At 47.0% G+C, this 22,923-nt stretch overlaps 1 long non-coding RNA gene across 1 annotated transcript; it reads left to right on the top strand.

The window, feature by feature from the left end:
* The first annotated feature begins 1,685 nt into the window (after nucleotides 1–1,685).
* LOC141233429 (uncharacterized) lies at nucleotides 1,686–22,408 on the top strand. The gene is made up of 3 exons (XR_012299523.1): nucleotides 1,686–1,768; nucleotides 3,584–3,727; nucleotides 20,627–22,408. It is a non-coding gene; the product is annotated as an uncharacterized lncRNA (long non-coding RNA).
* Nucleotides 22,409–22,923: the final 515 nt, after the last annotated feature.

Genomic DNA, 22,923 nt, shown 5'->3' with positions numbered 1-22,923 from the left:
CTGAAGATCCGCTGGCTGTCTCCTGCCCTCCGGTTTCTGCTGCTGGGCTTTCAGTGCCCCACAACCTCGGACTCCGGTGTCCAGTTCTTCTGCGCTTCCTCTGGGGTGAACTGCCATGCAGCTCCACTCCCTAGGTCTTTCCTCATCGACGTCCTGACTTCAACTCCTTTCTTCTTTCCTCAAACTAACCCCGCCTCCAGATCCCAGTTGCTAAGGGGAGGAGCTCCCCTTGCTGGTCTGGAGCCAGGAAAGTGTTGCATGCTAGCAAAACCTGATTAGGGGACCCCTCCTTGCTTCGAGGCATGGCATCACCCCTTGTGAGGGAGGCAATGCCACTGTGGCACCCGGAATCCTGGGGTGCCACATACACTTCAATTATCCAACCGAACCACCTCATCCTCCTTTTCTTTCTCAGTATTACTCTTTTCCTGTGATAACACCGAGCCACCACCCTGCAGGCGCACTCCCGCCTGCCCAGATCCTGCTCCTGAACCTCCGGAAGCCACTCACGCCACTGCCGGCGACCTCACATCACTTGCCCCCTGTGACGCCAAGCCCTGCAATACACTTAATAATTGACCCCATAGATAATGCACCCACCAATTGCCCCTTGAATATTCCCTATAACACCCTCTGAATTACTAACCCCCAACACACCCCGAGCACCACCCACATCAGTTAAATTATGAACAAGGGTAGTCTCCTCATCAGGCTGCCTCAGAGAGATCCTCTGACCGGCCGCGACATCTCCTGACGGAACTTGCTCATGTTCTGACGGTCCCTATGAAATCTCGCCCTCCTCTCAGCTTTTCTCCATGTTTTCAACGTTGTCAGGTCTTGATAAAGGCGCAGAAGGAGCTGCCTGACGACGCTGCCGCTCCGGATCCAAAGATAGCTCCCTAAGGTCCCGCACATCTGCCGGCCGCTTCCTCCCCGATGATCTTAAAAGGGCCCCGCAGGACAGCCTGCCCCCGCAATCTCCCGTGGCACTCCTGGACCCCAGATCCTCCCATCCACAGACCCACCCTGCCGCCTGCAGGAGGGCCGCTCATCTCTCATCCGTCCCCTTTCTTGACCACCTGCTGCTGCGCCAGTGTTCCTCATGGCTCTGCTGCACCTCCGCCCTGCAAGCCGTGCTCCTCCCTGCCGACTGTGGGAAGGCCCTTCACGCTCCCTCCCCCGCCGGGGTCGACCCCAGCATGACATCGGGGCCACCGCTGCAGACAGCAACTCCTCCCCCGCCGTACACTGGACGCTGGTCCCGCCCTCATCCGCAGACCGTGGGAGGACTCCTCATCCCGCCATCTTGCCAGGTATAACCCACGGCTGGCTTGTCACCGGGGGTCACCGCCGCGCTGCTCGGGGGCCTTTTAGGCCGCAAACCGGAAGAGGGCCGCAGCGCAGGCACGCCCACTTCTGGTAGGCTGCGGCTCCGGCGAGGATTCCTCCTGGGGATCGGAGAAGGAGCCTCAGGCACGCGCTGCTCCCCTGGCTGCAGAGGTCCCCGAGGGGGCTCCTGGAGCTTCTCCTGCTCCGAACCTCACCTGCTGGTGAGTAACGCTCCGGCGGCCGTGACCGCTGCAGGCCTCCCTGAAGCTTCTTCTGCAGCCGACGACTGTGCACAGGTCACCCGCAGCTGCTGCTGCACCAAGTCTGCCCCATGGATTGCTGAGACAGGCCGCGCTAGGTCCAGCAAGGCCACAAGATCTGCCATGGCTCCACTGCAGGGTCTGGTCTGCTTCAGCTGCGATCCAGGAAGCAAGAGGAGGTAACTGACCCCTGCCCTTCCTTATATCATCTCTTGCTCCTCCCCCCACCTCTTCCCCTCCAATCAAAACTCCCCACACTACTCCTAATCCCTTATTCAAAATTTTAACTCCTTCACTCCCACCCTCCTATCTTGTCATGTGGCCTATACGCCCTATGGGGCTCCCTGGCCTTCCTTACTAATGGTAGAGGGAAACTTACCCTTGTATACTTCGCCTGCCCCAGCAAGAGATTTTCTAATGCCTGGATTGCTTGGAGTTCCCTGTCTGTGGTAAAAATAGAATTGGTGGAATTTATCATGAAACATTTCTTAACAGTTTTTGAATAAAAAGATTTATCTTTAATGGCTCAAAAATGGTTAAAATTTGCTGCGGGTCTCACACACACACAGTCTGGAAAACAACAAGGCTATGTGATCTGATCCATAGATTATAATGGGTGGGTGAACACCGCGGATATAACCCGTACGTGAAACACTGTCGTCTGAATGAGGCATTGACGCGCCCCCGGGGCAATGGGGTACTCGGCATCCGGGCCTGTGGATGCTGGTGGGGGATATCACGGTGGCTGGCCCGGTCCGTGGCCCAGAGTGGTCAACCAAAAAGGGGGATTTGTAACTTGGATAGGAAAAATATAATAAATAGTTTGTGACGCCACCTGTGGTACCTGGTAAGGATTACCAGCGCTGCTGCAGACCTCCGGGGGGTGATGGGATGGCAGCTGAGGTGGAGCGGCCCCCGGGGCCGTGTGGAGTTTGATGGTGGTGATGCTGGGACTTGTAGTGCAGGCGGATGGCGCAGCAGAAGTAACTGACAGAGTCAGGGGATTCGCTTCAATACCTTTACTGGTGCGGATGTCAGGTACGGTCCAGGGTACTCAGTAGGATGGGTGCACTTCAGAACTTCTCCCCAGTGAGTGGGTATAAGGCCTCCTGGTCCGTGTCTGCCTCTCTGTATGCTCCTGGCCAGCCTGCAACTGGGCCTAGCTTATGTGTCGTGTTGTTCCTTCACCTGTCGCTCGGTAGTAGGACCTTCTGCTGGCAACCACTATCCCTGGTAAAGCTGGGGCCTTCGTGGTACCTGATCCTGTAATGGGTCTAGCTTCAGGTCGTCGAGGGACTTGTAGTCCTGGAATGCCGGTGAACCCTACTGGGTATAAAGGGACCCTGTAGGCGCGGACCTGGTGTCCGGTTTGTATATCGGGGTGAGCCTATGAAGCTCCTCTGCCCCCTCAACTCCTCTCTCCTTTCTCCTCTCTGCCGTCGGCCACACTCGGGGCCCTCAGAACTTAGCAGCAGACGCGCTGCGTCTTCGCTGCTCTCAGCGTCAGCACGCTCTCTGACTCTGACTGAACTTCTCACTGACTGAGCTGCCTGGCTCCACCCTCCATATATATATCCCTAACAGGCTCCCTCTGGTGGTGTGAGGTGGAAGGGTGGAGGTGTTTGTATGTAATGAGGGCCTCTTGTGGAGAAGTCCATCCATGCACCCTGGGTCCTGTGGTACCTGTGAACAGCAGGGTGCCACAGCATGAGGGGAGTCTGATTAGGCATTATTTCAAAAGGAAGTCTGGGGTTTGTATTACAGAGGATTGTGGTCAGGAGTCTGCATTAAAGGGGTTGTTGGACAACCCCTTCTTGATCTAAATGTTTGGCCATAATAAAATTAAAACGCCTGAGTATAGGTGAGTATAAGCTTTTTTATTTTATTGGGGCCAAGCGTGGGGGTGAAGGAGTTGTCCAAGTAGTGGACAACTTCTTTAAGAGAGAGTCTGGTCTGGGTATGGATTTATGAACTCTGGTAACTGTATCTTTTAGGGCTCTGTTCCAATCCGAGTTCACAGAGCTGCAGTACTGAAAGGAGGGACGGAGCCACTGATTACACAGGAGGTCACTGACCATAAGTTTTTCCTAAGAAATCAAAGGTCAAAAGCAGCAGACACTGAAGAAATGATATAGCAGGTAGGCATCAAACATGTAGAAGAGACTTAAATGTTTATTTTTTGCCCAATTTATATAAACCCTCGTCATGATTCATATCGTCTAAATAATACTAACTGCATCACTAGGATAGGTTCATAATTAGTATTACGCTTCCTACTTCCATTATATCTACAAACTATTGCTCTTCTTATTTTCTGCACACATTGTTATACTTGGGGCTCACTGTATATTACATACTAGGGATTTTTTAGGCTGCAGGGGCCGTTGTTCTTTTCCCCATGGGAGATATTGCATGTGTTATGTTGCACTTATTGTGTGATAATGATTATTTGCTGGATATGTTATTGCAGATTTACATGGCTTTGAATGTGTTGTGAACATGGGTCAGAATGATTCTCGCTGTGGCATAACTTGAAGCTCATGGGCCCTGATGCAAAAGCTCCAACGGGGCCCCTAGTTATTGCAAATCTTCAATAGTAATGGTCTTTTCACATGGGCCAAAGGGACCTTTGAGGCCCCTCGGCTCCAGGGCCCGCGTGCTATTGCAACCCCTGCACCTATAGTTACTCCCCTGGATTGTAGATGTGACATCTATTTTGTCATCATATTGGGGAGAAATCAAGTATCATGGTCAAATTGGCATATTGCTATCACTTAGCCAGCGTAGGAATTCAGGAGAGGCAAAGACGGCTAGTCACCCATGTGGGAGTAGAGAAATAGGTAGAATAAATAGGTCATATTCCCTATTTAACCCCTTCATGGTGCGACCCTTTTCTGTTTTTGCACTTTTGTTTTTTACTCCTCTTCTTACCAGAGCCATAACTTTTTACATTTTCTGTCAATATGGCCGTGTAAGGGCTTGTTTTTGCGGGACAAGTTGTACTTTTGAACGACACCATTGGTTGTACTGGAAAACAGGAAAAAATTCCAAGTGTGGTGAAATTGCAAAAAAAATTAAATTCCACAGTTGTTTTCTGGGTTTTTCTTTTACCATGCTCACTAAATGCTGAAACTGACCTGCCTTTGATTCTCCAGGTCATTATGAGTTTGTAGATACTAAACATGTATAGTTTTTTTTTTTATTTAAATGGTAAAAAAATCTAAAGTTTGTTAAAAAAAAAAAAAGTCACCATTTTCTGAGACCCGTAGCGTCTCCATTTTTCGGCTTCTGGGGCTGGGTGAGGGCTTATTTTTTGCTCACCGAGCTGATGTTTTTATTGATACCATTTTGGGGTAAACCTTGGGGAGACTAGAAGCTGCAATCATCCGATCGCCTGTGCTACACATAGCGCTGTATGTAGCAAAAATGTTCACTTGCATCCCTGCAATGACAACTGTAGGGGTCTCCTGCAGACACCGGGTTGTCATGCCAACCCATCGACGATGCGCAGTCATGTGACATGGGCGCCGATGGGCGGGTCTTGTGACGCTCTTCCAGCGGAGCCGTCTTAAATGCCGCTGTCAGAGATTGACAGCGGCATTTAACATGTTAATAATCACGAGAGAATCGCGATTCCACCCACGGCTGTTAGGAGCACATGACAGCTGATCAGATCCGCTGTCAAGTCCCCGGAAAGGTGCGGGCTCATCGTCGGAGCCTGCATCTAAGGCGAAGACACGTCATGCGCCGTATATGTACGGCGCATGTCATGAAAGGGTTAACAGGACAGGCTTAGCCTTTGGTGTGACCTACTGATAATATTATTTAGAATCTGATAACTGTGACCGAATTGTTGGCCAAATGATGCTTCAGTTGATCATTTGGCCGACAACCATCTTGGCCGTCTCTCCCATACACGGAAGCGCTCACTTGGCCGAGTGCTCCTGTGTTCTCTATGAGAGAAACTGACAAACATCTCTGTCAGCAGCTTATCTCAGAGAGAATGAAGTGATCGGCAGTCCAAAATTGTATATGCCCAAATAATATCTTCCCTGACCAGTTGATTGGCGCGCCAATATGACGCGCCACATGGGCCCTGGGGTACTTGGTGCCGGGCTGGTCGTTGCTAGAGGAGATGTCATAGTGGCGGTGACCTGGTCCGTGACCCAGGGTGGTCAATAAAAGGGGATATTTACAGGGGATTTATAGTTTTTATATAATGTTCGTGACGCCACCTGTGGTATGTGGCTAAAGGGAGCCGCCGCTGCGGAGCAGGTCCTCTGGAGCTGATGTTAGTGCAGCAGAGTTGGTTCAGCTCTCCACAGGCAGAGCTTAGCTCCAGGGTAGGAAATGGTGATGTTGTACACTGTGTTCCAAATTATTATGCAAATAATATTTTCTCAGATTTTCCCAAATTACCTATATGAATTGCAGTCATTGTAATTTTCCAGTCAAATAACTATTAGAGTACAATTGAAAGGTTTTTGTACAAACTGCCTATGATAACAGTATATTTAAAAAAAAATAAAACATTCAAACTGCACTCAAAATGCATGTTCCAAATTATTATGCACAGCAGCGTTTTCAACCTTTTCATTTTAATAAAGAACAAAAAAATGGTCATTTTTGAAATTATAAGCATTAGCAGGTTATTACAAACTGAAATCAAACAGTTTTCAACTCAAAACTTTATTCTAGGTGATGTTACATTTGCACATAGGACCCCTTGTTCGAAAGGAGCTTTTGAACTCTCTCGTCCATTGAATTTGTCAGGTTTTGGCTGGTTTCTGCTTCAATTGTTTTGTATGAGGACAGAATACCCTCCCAGAGCTGTTGCTTAGATGTGAACTGCCTCCCGCCATCATAGACACTCCTTTTGATGATGCTCCAGAGGTTCTCAATGGGGTTGAGGTCAGGGGAGCATGGGGGCCACACCATAAGTTTGTCCCCTTTTATGCCCATAGCAGCCAGAGATGCAGATGTGTTATGTGCAGCATGAGACGGGGCATTATCATGCATGAAAATGATCTTGCTGCGGAATGCACGGTTCTTCTTCTTGAACCATGGCAGGAAATGCTGTTTGAGAAACTCAACATACATTATGGAGTTCATCTTTACCCCTTCAGGGATCCTAAAGGGGCCGACAATCTCTCTTCCCATGATTCCCGCGCAAAACATTACTCCACCTCCTCCTTGTTGGCGCCATAGCCGTATTTGCATGGGGTGTCCATCAACCAGCCATCCTCCTCCTCCACTCCATCCATCTGGACCATTGAGCGTTGCACAGCACTCATCGGTGAACAAAACAGTTTTGAAGTCAGTCTTCATATATTGTTTGGCCCACTGGAGCCGTTTCTGCTTGTGTGCAGTGGATAGAGGAGGTCGACAGGTTGGCTTACGCACAGCTGCAAACCTCTGAAGGACCCTGCATCTTGTTGTTCGGGGGACGTTGGAGGCACCAGCTGCTTCAAAAACTTGTCTGCTGCTATGACAAGGCTTTTTTGCCACTGCTCTTTTAACCTGACGTAATTGCCTGTAGGAAAGTCCTCAATTTTCCCTTATCAGCACGCACACGTGTGTACTGTGAATCAGCTACATACTTCTTGATTGTGAGATGATCACGATGAAGTGTCTTGGCAATGTTGATTGTAGTCATGCCTTGACCTAAACGCTCCACAATTTGTTGCTTCTCAGCAGCCGACACATCCTTTTTCTTTCCCATTTTGGCAGAAAATGTAGGCTGCTTAATAATGTGGGACAGCCTTCTTAAGTAGTCTTGCCTTTCATTGGACACACCTGCCAAACTAATTAGCACAAGTGTCTGCTATTGCTTACAGTGATTTAAAGAGCCCCGACACACATCACCATCAATGAGTTTAACTGACAAACAAAAAAATTCTTACTTTATCACCCCTAAACACTTTTGCTGTGAAGTGTAGTGCAGGGAATGATGGCGCAGTAATAAGTCGCAGAGACAGTGGGGTGCCGTCTTCCGGATTTACTCACAGTTCTCACTTTGCTCCTGGTTACAACTGCAGATCATAACTTCCCACGTTGTCCTGTGCTTACTCAGGGAGGGGTACAGCAAACCCTCAGGTACCTCCTGAGTACATAACAGGACCCCCTTCTGTGTGTTCCTTCTGGCTGTCTTCCTACACCTCACACCCAGTGTCGCAATCCAGTGACCGCGGACCTTGTCGGGTGACGTTTTCTCTGTCCCCTGGGTCCTCTATGGCCACCTTTTCGGTGAAATAGATGTGGCTTTTGGCTGCAGCACTTGAAATGCTGCACCCTCCGGTTACCTAGTTGAATATTGCAATTCTCACTAGTTAGGGGCCGGTCCCCTCTGCGACCCGCTCTCTCCACCGCCTGGTAGATTTGGGTGTACGGGTGGCCTCCAGCACTGCTCATACCCCTGGGATCCTTTCTTCACTCCTGGAGCCTTCCCTCTGCTCCCGTTCCTTCCTCTTCTCCTTCTCCTGGGCCTCCTCACTAGGCCCTCCTCCTGAGCAGAGCTCCTGCTCTGACTCTCTCTCTGACTCAACCCCCTCAGAACTTCACTCACTCTAGAATGTTCCACCCTCTCTTTCATATTGCTCCTTACTGTGCTCCCCTGAACTGCTTCCTCTACCCACACCCACTACATGGTTCCCCCTACTTTGGTTCCTCCAACTCCAGCCAGGGACAGGGCTCAGCATTTTGCCCCTCCTGCTGGTCTGTAGTAGTGTAGTGTTGAATGCAGGTGTTAGGATTCCGGGCTGTACTCCTTCCTTACCTGAGAGTGAGATACCACACCTCTGGGTGAGATGCAGTACCTCTGTGGCGACTGAACCCGCAGGGGCGCCACACATACATATGACGCTCCCACTGGGCCGTGGGGTACCCGGTACCGGGCTGGTAGATGCTGGGGGATGTTACAGTGGCAGTGACCCGGTCCGTGACCCAGGGCGGTCAATAAAAAGGGTTATTGATTGGGGATTTATAGTGATTGTATAAAGTACGTGACGCCACCTGTGGTATGCGGCTAAGGGAGCCGCTGCTGCGGAGCAGGTCCTCTGGAGCTGATGTGAGTGCAGCAGGGATGGTGTAGCTCTCCACAGGTAGAACTCAGCTCCAGGGCAGTGTAGATGTTATAGGTTATGCTGGGCGTTGTAGTGCAGGGGTTGATGGCGCAGCAATAATCACAGAGACAGTGGGGTGCAGTCTTCCGAGTTTACTTACAGTTGATAAGTTCCTCCGGTTACAGGGTCCGGACTACAACCTCCCACATCGTGCTGCGTTCACCAGGCAGGGGTTCAGCAATCCCTCAGGTGATTCAAGAGTGTCTGACAGGACCCCTTTCTATGTGCCTTCCTCAGTCGTCTTCCTGCGCTGGCTCTCGCCCTCCTGCCCTGTGCCTCGCAACCAGTGTCCCAATCCGGTAGCCTCGGGTCTTGTCGGGCGACCTGCTGTCCCCTGGACCCTCTGTGGCCACCTTTTCGGCGACATAGTTGCGGATGTGGCCACTGCACCTTGCAAGTACAGCAGCCTCCGGTCCCTAGCTGAGCCTTGTAGTTCTCCACTAGTTTAGGGGTCGGTCCCCTCTGCGGCTTGATCCCTCCACCGCCTGGCAGATTCGGGCGTACGGGTGGCCTCCAGCACTGCCCGTACCCCTGGGATCCCTTCTGTTCCTGGAGCCTTTCTCCTGCTCCCTCTCCTCTCTCAGTCCTGGGCCTCTCACTAGGCCCACCTCCGAAGCAGAGCTCCTGCAGAGCCTCTGCTCCACACACTCTCCTCCTCTGACTGGCTTGTCTTTCTAAGATGGTTCCCTCTTTTATATCACTCCCTCACCAGTGCTCCCCTGATCTACGTCCTCCACTCACACCCACTACATGGTTCCCCCTCGCTAGGTTCCCCACCACTCCAGCCAGGGACTGTGCACTCCCATAGGAGCAATCTCGCCCTGCCCTACTGAAGTGGATGTGTTGGATGCAGGTGTTAGGGTCCCGGGCTGTACTCCTTCCTTACCTGAGAGTGAGATACCACACCTCTGGGTGAGATGCAGTACCTCTGTGGCGACTGAACCCTCAGGGGCACCACACATATTAGAGTGTAAGGCATACTTATTGATATGAATGCGTCGACCGACTTTAGACTTATGTATGGGGGACTGAAAGCTGCATTTACACCTAAAATACAGCTTTCAGTCCCTTCTAAAGAGGCAGCCAATCACACACAATAAACAAGCTAAATGCTCATTTATCGGGTGAAATGATCTAGATGTAATGATGCAGATAGTGAGGATGCAGGGATAGTTAACCAAAGCTATTTATTTTCCTACCACAGAAAGAACGTTTAACTATAGGAACACATGGTGATGCAGGTATATGGAGACAACTAACACAATCTTAGCAGTAATGACAATAAAAGCAGTGTAATAAATGCAATATCTTACTCTATGTTCTATCTGCGTGCAGTCTCATTTCACAGTTAAACGACTATTAATGTCTTTAGCTCAAAGAGCGTCACTGCCAGCGCCAGGCTTGTAGCTGTAATATGCGCTTCAAGCGCCTTTGATTGTTATACTGGCACTAACGGGGGACACCGGTACTTTCCGCTAAGCCACAAGTGCCTCATATGTGAGTCACTTAGTGGGTTCTTCACACTGGCCACCCTCGTTCGTTTCTGAAGTGCAGCCCACACCCTGTACCGTTCGTCTACGCTTGAATTAAAGGCCTGGTTCACTTGGGTCTTCTCGTCAGCACGGCAGACGTCCTGCTTCATCCAATGACCACCGTCTGATCTTCGGTGCTTGACCTGCGGCATCTTGACTGGTGAAGACTGGGGTTTGGGTCTTGACCAACCGAATCTGGGCTTAAATCAGCCATTATCTGCTGTGAAAAATCCGAGCTCGGCATATGAGCCTGCATTAAAGTCAGGGACATGACCTTTGAAGTACATTAACGTCATAGGTCGTGAAGGGGTTAATGTCATTACCTAATCTCTTTTCTAATATACATTACTTAAAAAATCCCTATTGTTCACTAGACTATCTGACTCCTTTTTTTTATTTTTTTTTTTATCTTCTTCCTGTTTCACGTTGCTTCGTTTGAGAACCCCAAGTGCATACTGGGATTTACAAACAAACCATCATCAGGGAGCAGAGGCTGCCGTCATTGCAGTAGCGCCTGTCCTTTCCCTGAATTAAGAGCCGTCAGTGATGTCCTTTTCAGGGTCTGGGCTAGTTCCTCCTCTACTGAGCATGCGTCTGTTGTCAACATCATCCCACACTGATAACATCACCTCCACCTTCCTGATATAGGGCCACATGGCTCATGTGTTTCGCTGTGACCACTGCACCCTAGTTGCACTCTTGTGAAACAGTGTAAGGCTATGTGCCCATGATGCAGAAATGCTGTGGATTTTTCCTGAGCGTTTCTGCATCTCTCTGGCAGAAAAAACGCATGCGGATTTTACATGCGTTTTTTCTGCCAGGTAGAAGCGTAAGTGAAGCTTTTTTAACATGCGAGTTGTGAAGCACTTTTCTAAGCGATTTTAGCATCACTTGGAAAAGTGCTTGACAACTTGGTCACACTGTATAAATCCATGCAAACGGCATGGATTTATATAGTGTGACCAAGTTACGATACTGCAAATGCAGCATCAATAGTAAAAAAAAGAATACAAATGGTGAAAAATAAAAAAAAAACATATACTCACCTGGCCCCTGATCTCCTTCTCCGTTGCGTCCGGTGTCTTCAGCGGCTCGCGGTGGTGTAAAAGGACCTTCCATGACGTCATTTAGTCATGTGACAGGTCACATGACTAAATGACATCATGGAAGGTCCTTTTACCACCGCGAGCAGCCGAAGACACCGGAGAAGGAGACCGGGGGCCATCAGAAGGTGAGTATATGTTTATTTTTTATTTTAATTCTTTTTTAACTACAGGTAGTATGGTACCCGGGACTGAAGGAGAGTCTCCTCTACTCCAGACCCAGGTACCATCTGCGCATTGAACCGCATAATATCCGCATATGCACATGTAGTCATGCGGATGTTATGCGGTCCAATACAAGTCAATGGTGGCTAAAACGCCGCGATTCCACAAAATTAATGGTAGTGCTGCGGATTTTTCCGCAATGATAATCTGCAGCGGAAATTTCCCAGCATGTGCTCAGCAAATGCGGATTATCATTGGGGAACATTGCAGACCTTCTACCAAGCGTTTTTTAAGCGTTTCCACGGCGGAATTGCTGCTACGGAAGTGCTTAAAAAACATTGTGGGCATCGTGGGCACGCAGCCTAAGGGGGCTCTCTCTAGCTACCACCTCTCTAACATGCTGTAGCCTTGCTGACCATGCATTCGTTCACAGATAATCTCCAGGTCTGGCTGACACAACTGACACCTTTACAAAATCATCACTATCCCGGAGTCAGTATGAAAAAGGTCCTGAGCTCAATGCTCCCACACATTATTCACATCTTTAAATTTGCTATGACTGAGATAGCTGCTGCTAGTGCCCTTACTACAGTGCCTGACAGAGCCAACCAACAAAACTAGGCTTTTGTTACACGCACGACACTAGGTTCAAATAGGGCGAGACGGGTTTCATAAATTCATTGGAATCTTGGGGGAACCGTTACTCAGGGCAACCATAGGCTGCAGCTTCTCTCAGGCACATGATAGATTCAGTTGCTGACCAGACACATCTGACAAGAGTCTTGTTCAACAGTTTAACAGTGGAATTTAATCTGAAGCATGGCCAGTGCAGTTCAGGGATATTACAGCAACAATCTTCATTACAGCACAGTCTCATAAAGCAGGCACAGGAACCTCAGTCTCTTCAGTAGCATAATTCAGCACAAATTAGATCTCTTGGCAGCACACTTCTATACGTAAACAGCAGGCTTTTCCTTCACAAGGACTCACTAGTACACAACATTCTTTATTCTGCATGGAGATGGAGGGGGGAGGGTTTGATGAGGAAGATGATCTCTGTGACACAATTCCTTCCATTCCTTATCTTCCTGCCCGATGGTAGATTTCCTGAACTAACAGTGCAAGGTATCTGACCTGTGTTGAGTTTCACCCTAGACTTGAATCCTGTTCTCTTTCCTGCACTTCTGTGAGATACAGATCACATATCACTTCTCCCTTTGGCTGCAGCCAGAATAGTAAACAAGTTCCCCACAATCCCCCTGGGGCTCTGCTAACCACTCCCTGTCTCTTGTGACTGTGTTAACTCTTATAGTTGCTGGATCCTTTTGAAGCAACAGCACTATTTCTGCATGTCACACTTTCCCTTCTTTTTTAATGTCGTTCTCGATATTCGTTTTAATTGGTCAAGCTGACCAATTCTGAGACAGTGCTAAAAGTTGAATAACTTTATATACAAATTGGCATGGTCATATTGGCATAAAATTTACAAACATCAATAACAACCTGTTCTTACGACCTTTTGCTTGTAGAACTCCTGAAAGAAATACACAATTAAAACAATCAGCATCTCTTCCGCTGGAGGTTTTCATACGTCTTCAACCAGCTCTCTCTCTCACTAGGCCAAAACAAGTCTTTCCACCAGGTAACATTGTCCATAATGTCTCTCGGTGGTGAATACCACTCAAGTGAGCTTACCTGGTCCGTAGGCAGAAATACCTGTTTCCAATGGACAGTCCTTGGCACTTGACTCGGTTCACCGAGTGTCTCATATGTCAGCATCACAGGCCTCCTCACTTCTCGAGTCGACATCCTCCTGGTAGGTTGTTCCTCAGATACCACGGGTTCCTCGGTTGCAGGAGTTTCTTCTGCCACACTCATTTCTCGAACTTCCTCAAATGATCTTGGAACTGCCTCTGTAAGTTACTGTACTTCTCTTGAATCGTTCGTTTCCACCTGGTCTGGTAATTCTGCTACTCCTAAGTGTCGATCGGTCTCTTCAGTGAACGGTGTTAGATCATCAAATCTGAATTGGACTATATCTGTACTCCTTGGTACAAACTCTGGAGCCTGGGGACTTACTTCACTCTCCTGAGGATGGTACATCCCTCTCCTTGCCGGTCCGAGAAATACAACGGTGTGTTCTTCTTCATGTGAACTTTCAAGATCACTATCCATCTTCGGAGCTTCAGTCTGTGGTGGTCCCTTAGTCGATCTCGGACGATGTTGTTCTACTTCTGGAAAGTCTTGTTGTGGTGGGAGATAATCACAGGGTAGTAGTAAATTCCGATGGACTATTCTGGTTTCCAATCGGATTTCATACACTGGACTGTCATCGGCTTTCCTCCTTACGACCACATACACCTTGTCTTCCCAGTACAAACAAAGTTTTCCCGGACCGCCTTTTGTTCTTGACTAGCACACGGCTTCCCAGTGCCAATTCTGCTCCATAACATTTTCAGTCATAGTACTCCTTGCTCTTGCTCTGTCCTTGCGTAACCACTTTGGACGCTATGTTGTATCCCTCTGCCATCCGTTCCTTCCATTTCCGAACAAACTCTGGATATGTTCTGTAAGTCTCTGATACTGGAGTATCGAACATGATGTCGATTGACAGTCTTGGCGATTGACCGTACAATAGAAAGAAGGGTGAGTAACCCATTGCATTGCTCTTTGTACAGTTATAGGCATGTACCACTTTTGACAGAGAACTCTTCCAGTCTTTCTTCTCGTCAGCTGTTAAAGTGCGCAACATCGACAATAATGTCCTACTAAAACGTTTCACTTGTCCATTACCCTCTGGGTGATAGGGCATTATGTGGGATCTCTGAATCCTACAGTACTTTCCTATCTTGGCAAAGATCTGGTTCTCAAATTCTCTTCCTTGGTCATGGTGTAACCTCGTAGGGAACCCAAACCTCAAAGCAAAATCATTGAAGATCTTCTCTGCTGCTGTTCGACCCGCTTTATTGGTGGTGACATATGCTTGAGCAAATCAAGTAAAATGGTCCATCACCACCAAGATGTATTCGTCACCACCCTTGCACGTCTCGAGATGTAGAAAGTCTATTGAGACCATCTCAAACGGATACGTAGTTTGGATGTTGCCCATAGGTGCCCGGGTTGATGTGTTGGGACGTTTATCTTTCAGACCCCCACACTCCCTGGTCACGTATCTCTCAATATCTCACTGCATGTACGGCCAGAAGAAACGTTCACGGATCAAGTTTGTTGTCCTTTCCACTCCCAGGTGTCCCATGTTTTCATGGAGTTCTTTTAAGACCAATCTACGAAATACTCTGGGTAGTACCAACTGCCGGTTTTGACCTCCTTTACGATACAGGATACCGTCTTCACTGAGGTAGAGCTTCATCCATTCTTTAACTAAAACAGATACTGCTGGTGACTCATTATCTCTCTCCCATTTACTTGGAAACCAATTTTGGTCCACATAAAGTAGTATTCTACCATTTATCTGATCTTCCCGTTGTGCTCTATGGATTTTTCCTTTTGGTAGTCGTTGAATAGACAGGGGGTAATCTTGTTCTCTCGCTTTTATGGTGGTTTCCACCGTCAACGGACACCACAATGGTGTGTTGTCCTTTTGATAAGCTTGTACTGCTTGGGCAGTGCTCTCAATTGCTTCCAAACTGACTTCCTCTGAGCTTTCTTGCATGAACTGATCAGGCTCTAGTGGGATTTTCCACAATCTGTCAGCATCCGCCTTGCATTTTCCTGGCCTGTACTTGATGCTGAAATTGAAGTCAGCTAGTTCAGCGACTCATCTCTGACCTGTTGCATTCAGTTTGGCTGTAGTGAGGACATAGGTCAAAGGGTTGTTGTCAGTGTATACCTCAAACTCTTTGCTGTAGTAGAGATAATCTCTAAATGGTTCACAGATAGTCCATTTCAACTCCAGGAACTTCAATTTTCCGGAATGTAGATGGTAATTCTTCTCGGCGTCTGTCAACGTTCTAGAACCTTAACCGATGACTCTCAATTTTCTATCTTGATGCTGATACAGGGCAGCTCCCAGTCCAACTTGAGAAACGTCACAATGAAGAACAAACGGTAAGTTGAAATCAGGATATCCCAAGATGGGTGGTTTTACCAGGTAGTCTACTAGTTCTTCCAATACCTCCTGGTGGTCTGCTGTCCAGAGAATGGGCTTTTGGGATGAAACGGCGTTGCTTCTTTTAAGCCCAGTTCTACCCGCATTCTTCTTTTTCTCCGTGGGTGTTGTTGACTCTGTCGCCCCCCCCCCACCAAGAGGAGGTATAGTGGGGCGGCAATCCTGGAGAAGTTCCGAACGTAAGTACGACAGTAGGAGGGGAATAATAATATCTACCTCAACTCCCCGACAGTTGAGGGCCGCTTGTCTTTTAAGGCCGGTACCAGAGCGATTTCTGCTGGGTCTATGGTATATTCTTCTCCGGACACAATTTTCCCTAGAAATCGGACTTGCCTTTTGAACAGTTCACACTTCTTTGGGGGTCAACTTAACTCCATATTGTTGACTTGATATCGTTGTAATACGGTCCTCACGTGTTCAACATGCTCCCAGAAAGTTTTTCTGTGTACCACATTGTCATCCAAGTACAGCTGGAAGATATTATCCCTCAATCCTTCTAAATATGTCTCCATGCTCCTCTGGAATTTTTCTGGAGCTGAACTGAGCCCAAACGGTATGCAGATCCACTCGTATATCCCGCATGGTGTGATGAATGCTGTCAAAGGTCTACTGGACTCTTCAACAAACCCTTGATGGTATGCTTTACCCTGATCGAGGACAGAGAACCAGGTACTTCCTGATAGGTTATCCAGCATATCTTGAATCTGTGGTATCGGGTGCTGATCAGGTACTGACTTTCGGTTTAGTTCCCGGTAATCACAGCAGAGTCTCAACGTACCGTCCTTCTTCCTAACACAAAGAATAGGAGAGGAATAAGACGGCTTTTACTTTTGGACCCAAACTCTGTTGATTAGATCTTGTAAATACTCTTTCACTTCACGGTGTAATGGTTTTGGCACAGACATGTAACTTCTGGTTACTGGGGTCATGTCTTTCAAATTGATTTCCAACTGCACCAACGGGATACCGCCTATATCAGAGTCATCTTTGGAGAATGCATGACACTCTTCTCTCAGCATCTGTTTTGCTACCGCTCTATCTTCAGCACACAAGTGTTCTAGGGGTACTGGGGGATCCCAGGACCCCGAGGTGGGTCGTGCAATTTCCTCCCCTGGTCAACTCCTGTTCCTTGGTGGGGAGACTGAATTCATGGTAGACCCGTGGGCGGGTCTCACACTGGCTGAATATACAGTTTTAACGGTTTCAATGTGACCTAACACAGTCTTTGGATCCCTTGTTTCGTAGTATTCATCACCGGTACTTTCACTCGAGTAAACCCACCAGTAGGAATGGTAAGCACAGTCTCACCTTGAACTAGGCCTTCCGGAAGTTCTGATGAGTCTTTTGGCATGAACAGTCTTTTCTGAACTTTTCTTACCAGTTCTACCTGGACTCCACACCTCACCCCCACCATTTGGTTTGCAGGAATGATGTTTGGGCGCCAGCCTACCTTGACTTCTTTTAGGTTCATTGTATTCTGTGCTTTCTTTACTCTATGAATCACATTTTCCACCACGACATTGGGTATGGCAAGCAATGTGACAGTTGCATCCACCACCAGCGTCACTGACTTGTGTTTCATGATGACCTCACTGATTACATTATAACCCAGGATAGGATCCTCTTCCACGTTCTGATCACTGGTCACGAGAAAAGGTACCAAAAGCTCAATGGTGTTGCTGTTGTTCGTGGCCCTCAGTTGGAAAGTCACTTCCACCCAGCCTATGAAAGGGACTTCGGTCAGGTTGACTGCTTTGCCGTGGAGTTCCACTGGTCCTAAGAGTTTGAAGGCACGTATGTGGCAGGTAGCGCCTTCTCCATTCTTCATTTAAAAGGCTCGCTTGGGCTCCTGTGTCCCACAGTGCTGTTATCAGGAGTCCATCTAGCTGGCACTATATAAAGCATCTTTCGCTGATTAGGCCGATGATGCTATCTTTACTGACCGAGGAATCCTCCTCCCAGGAGTTCATCATTTGACCTCCACACTGGGCATTAAGTAACTGATGCCCCTGTCTCTCTTGCAGCTGTTGTAGACGGAAACACACTTGGGGATAGTAATGACGCAGCTGTTTTAGCTCATATGCCGTTCTGGGGTTTGGTGAGATTTGGATTTGCTTCTGGGACCTCCTCTGTGTCGTGGTTACCAGTCGCCCCTCTCTGGCAACCTCCTGTCTTTTAACCCAAAAGACCATGACCATTGGCATTCCTTGGCATAATGTCCTTCCTCACCACATCTTAGTCAGTGTACACATACCGTACTCTGATTTGATGAACGGCACGCTTCACAAGCCGGGTATCTTCTGTTTTGGAACCCACTCCTGGGTCTGAGGGATGCAGGTTCTGTTCTGGAATGAATCAACTTTTTCATCTCAATCAACTCAGCTCGCAGTTCTCCTATTACTTCTTCCCAGTCAGCGCTGGCGGTCCTCTCTTTTGTTGGTGCTTTAAGGTTCCCTCTCGGAGGTGGCACTGGAGGGTCTCCATGATTATCTTCAGACTGGCCACTGGGGGTCTCCAACCTCAGCTGACTCATTTTGGTGATTTAGAAGCTAATTTAAAAAAACATCACAGTATAAGATAATGCCTTATCAACACCAGGTCTGATTACCAAGGCATTGCAGGATGCAGCAAGCCTCCATGATAAAGGCCGGGGCAGCACATGTGCAAAATACTGAGGCAGACAGCCACTCACTAACCTACCAATTCATGGAGGGGGTGACTGTGTAGTATTATACATGCACACCGATGGAGTTTGCATAGGGCACCAATCACTCAGATATGTGTGATGCACAGTGTCTGGCTTGCAGCCTATTGATGACGCCCATACTATTAGATCAGGGGGGCTGCCCAGCACTATATATGTGCACCCCCACAGGACAGACGCCCCAATTTACCCAGCCAACACTAAAGAGGCCTGGCTGCATCCTGCACAAAAATGTGTAAAAAAGATGAAAAATAGTGTATAAGATAAATACACCACATGAGGTAAGGGTCGATATTTTGACCAAAATACGCAAGCTCGCAACCCAGCATCAAGGGTCCCCATACTTGCGAGTCCTAACATTAAACATTAAAAATATGCAAGCTCCATCGGTGTGCGTGTGCACGTATAATACTACACAGCCACCCCCTCCATGTAATCTGACCTGGTGTTGGTAAGGAATTTGTCTTTTACTGTGATATTTTTTGATTTAGGAGCAGAGCCTTTCTTTATCTTTTGTTCGCTCTCTGACTCCAAACTAGCTGCCTCATTCATTTGTTCAATTAGGATTTTGTCCAGAATGCCAGGATCTTCTAGGTACTGTTTCAGCTGCGACTTGATGTATGTACTGATTAACCCTGTTCCCAATGATCTCAAGAACTTCTTCTGGACTAGTCCAGCATCAAACCTCTCGTCCGCTTCTACATCTCTGGATGCAAACAACAGTCTATCCTTCAGTTCAATTTCTCTGCACAAGAAACTTTGGGGTGATTCATTATTTTTCTGTGAGAGGTTAATGAGTCGGTGGAACAATTCTGAAGTACTCTCTTCTTTATAGTGCCCTTTTAAAATCATCTTCAGTTGTTGCAAGGTCAATTGACTCTTCATTTCTAGCATACTACAGAGGTTCATTCCTGGGCTGATCACTTCACCACCCCCTCAACGATTTCATCTGGCTGGTAGCCTTTCTGTAAGCCTGCATCAATCTGGTGAAACAAGTTCATATAAGACAGTTTCTCTTTCTGTTCACACTCTCCAATCTTTCCCAGGATCTTGAATTCTTTACTTATGGTGATTTGTGGTGTTAGAGAGGACTGTCTTCCTGATTTATCTAACCCGAGCAGGTTAAAGGTTCTGTCTGAGTCTGTCACCCGTTAAGAGATTTTGGTCGATTCCTGCAGGGCTGTTGTTAGGGTTTTGAGTTGTTCTTTCAATTCCCGTAGTTCAGTCTGAGGACAGAGATTCCCGCTTTTGGTAATTGGTGCCGTCCCTCCATCCTCCAACTTCAACCTGGTTAGAAACTGTGTTAGCTCCTGGAGGCATGTCCCCATGACGTCTTCAGCTTCTTTCTCCCCCAGCTCATCCATTTTTGCATTAATGGCAGCTAACAGTTGCCTGCGGTTGTGTGCTTTAGAAATCTGTTCTTCTGACATCTTTATATGCTACTGTTCTTAATTCTTCGCAGGTTAACTGAAGAAACCGCTGACTAATTCTGTCTATTTGTATTTCAACATCCATTGCTGCTAGTGAGTTTTCTTTAGGGATGGTCCCCTTTAAGTGGTGTAGCAGAGTTAAGTTGAGGTGCTGTGCTGCTGTATTTTTCCAGACATTTTTCCTCTTCTCCCTCTAGACATTAATCCCCGCTCAGTCCTCCCCATATGGGCCACCAATGTTACACGCACACCGCTAGGTTCAGATAGGGCGAGACGGGTTTCATAAATTCATTGGAATCCTGGAGGAACTGTTACTCAGGATGACCATAGGCTGCAGCTTCTCTCAGGCACATGATAGATTCAGTTGCTGACCAGACACATCTGACAAGAGTCTTTTTCAACAGTTTAACAGTGGGATTTAATCTTAAGCACGGCCAGTGCAGTTCAGGGATATTACAGCAACAATCTTCATTACAGCACAGTCTCATAAAGCAGGCACATGAGTTCATATCACAGCTACTGATGATGACTAAACAGCTCTGACTGTTTACTTATGTTAACCTATCTAGGGAATGCAGAGTGGAGGATAATTACCATGTCTTTCCTAGAGGCTCAGATGATCCTGGCTGTGGATGCTCATGTGATGCTGTGCTGATGCATCATGGTACTGATAGCAAAGTATACAAGAAAAACTTCTTTGTGAAATCCGAGGCTAAAGAGAAGCAAAGATGGGGCTTAACTGCAGGAAACTGAGTAAATTTTATATAAAAGAATTGCAGAGTGTGATAAACTTGGTGAGGGGTATAGTAGCTGGATTGCGTCTTTCATCATGAATTTTTTTTTTTAATTCCAGACATGCTTTATTATCAATACCAATTTAACACTTCTGAAGACATTACAGAAAGAAGACATCAGAAATCAATACAGAGATGGATTTCGTACAGATGGCGGCATTTGATGAGGCATGTTGGCCAATGAAGTTGATATGGGAAAGAATTAACCATGCATTTACATCAGATTCTCCCCGAAGTCATTTGGGTTCCAAAAAGGAGAATATATATGGGTTTTTAGCTCGAACAATGAAAAATATTCTGTGGTCTGGGACACTTTTTGCTCATACTGGAAAGTGAAAACTCCATTCGGCCCTGTTTTACATTTCATTGGACCTCTGTTTATTGATGGAACAAGTAAAGGATTATATGTACCACCATCACTTACTGTCATTGTATCAGATACACATATTTTAATGCCTGCTCGAGCTTCAATGGTGGATGAAAACATTTTAAAAATTTCCCGTTTTGTTATAAACTCTATATAATACAGTGATGTATATGATAAACACATTTGATTTATAAAGGTGTTTTACTTTATATATACTTTGTTGCAAATTTACATTTTCCCCTACAGGTGTTCATATCTCTTATGTAGGTATCTCATGTTAGAAAAAAAATAGTTAATAGGAGTTATATGCATTTACATGTTGTTATAAACATCAATTATGCAGTCATTTTCTTCATTTAAATATATAGTATGGCACCCTCTTGTGTTCAAAGTGTATATCAATGTGCAGGCGCAGTTAATGTGCTTAGTGCTGCTGGACATGCATGCTCGGTCTCTCTCCTCTGTTTACTGTAGACAAGCCAATAGCTGTCTGCAATGGTTCTCAGGTAAAAAGCCGAGCTTTAGCAATAGCCAGGGGCGTACATAGAAATCATGGGGCCCCATAGCAGAAATTCTAATTGGGTCCACCCTCCCAAAAAAAAAATAATTGTCAGCGTCACAGAAGACCATATCTCACAACTTTTCAGCCTTTGTATAGTCATTTTCCTCCTGCTGAAGTCTTAGATTCCTCTTTCAGTGCCCCCATAAAGTATAATGCCAACAAAAGTGCCCACCAAACACAATATGATACCCCCACAGTGAATTCCTCCACATTAGCCTCCACATGCACAGTATAATGACTCAACTGTACCCCACCTCAATTCCTAAGGTAAAGTATGGTGACCCTAACACAGTATAATCCCCCAACTGTGGCCCTCACACAGCCCTCCATGCAGGATAATGGGTCTACATACAGTTTAATTGCCCCATACTATATAATGGCCCTCCAAACAGTAAACAGTATAATGGCCCCCACACAGCCCTCCACACAGTATGATGGACCCCATGCAAACCTTCATGCTGTATACTTTCTTGCATACAGTATAATGGCCCCCCACATAGCCCTCCAAATATTAAAATGGTCCCCCACATAGTCTTCCATATAATGTAATGCGACCCCTCATAATCCTCCATATAGTGGGATGTATTAACAGAAGCATACAGTCTAGATCACGTGAAGTCATTATCGGTCTTTACTCCTCTTTGGTCAGACCTCATCTGGAATACTGTGTACAGTTTTGGGCACCACATTTTAAAAAAGACATAGACAAACTGGAGCAAGTTCAGAGAAGAGCGACCAGAATGGTGACTGGTCTGCAAACCATGTCCTATGAGGAACGGTTGCAGGATTTGGGAATGTTTAGCTTGCAAAAAAGAAGACTGAGAGGAGACTTAATAGCTGTCTACAAATATCTCAAGGGCTGTCACATTGTAGAAGGATCATCTTTATTCTCATTTGCACAAGGAAAGACTGGAAGCAATGGGATGAAACTAAATGGGAGGAGACACAGATTAGATATTAGAAAAAACTTTTTGACAGTTAGGGTGATTAATGAGTGGAACAGGCTGATACAAGAGGTGGTGAGTTCCCCTTCAATGGACGTCTTCAAACAGAGGCTGGACAGACATCTGTCTGAGATGATTTAGTGAATCCTGCTTTGAGCAGGGGGTTGGACCAGATGACCCAGGAGGTCCCTTCCAACTCTACCATTCTATGATAATGCACCCCCTTAATCCTCTATATAGTATAATGCGCCCCATGATCCTCCATATAGCATAATGCACCCCCCATAATCCTCCATATAGTATAATGCATTCCCCATAGTCCTCTATACATTATAATGCACCCCCATGGTCCTTCATAGAATATAATGCACTCCCCATGGTCTTCCATACAATATAATGCACCCCCCATGGTCTACCATAAAATATAATGCACCCCCATGGTCCTCCATACAATATAATGCACCCCCCATGGTTCTCCATACA

This window comes from Phyllobates terribilis, unplaced genomic scaffold (genome assembly GCF_046119375.1).
Source record: "Phyllobates terribilis strain yellow unplaced genomic scaffold, ASM4611937v1 Scaffold_590__1_contigs__length_1009792, whole genome shotgun sequence".
Lineage (NCBI taxonomy): Eukaryota > Metazoa > Chordata > Amphibia > Anura > Dendrobatidae > Phyllobates > Phyllobates terribilis.
The sequence above is the reverse complement of the archived record's forward strand: the minus strand, read 5'-3'. Positions and strand labels throughout refer to the sequence as shown.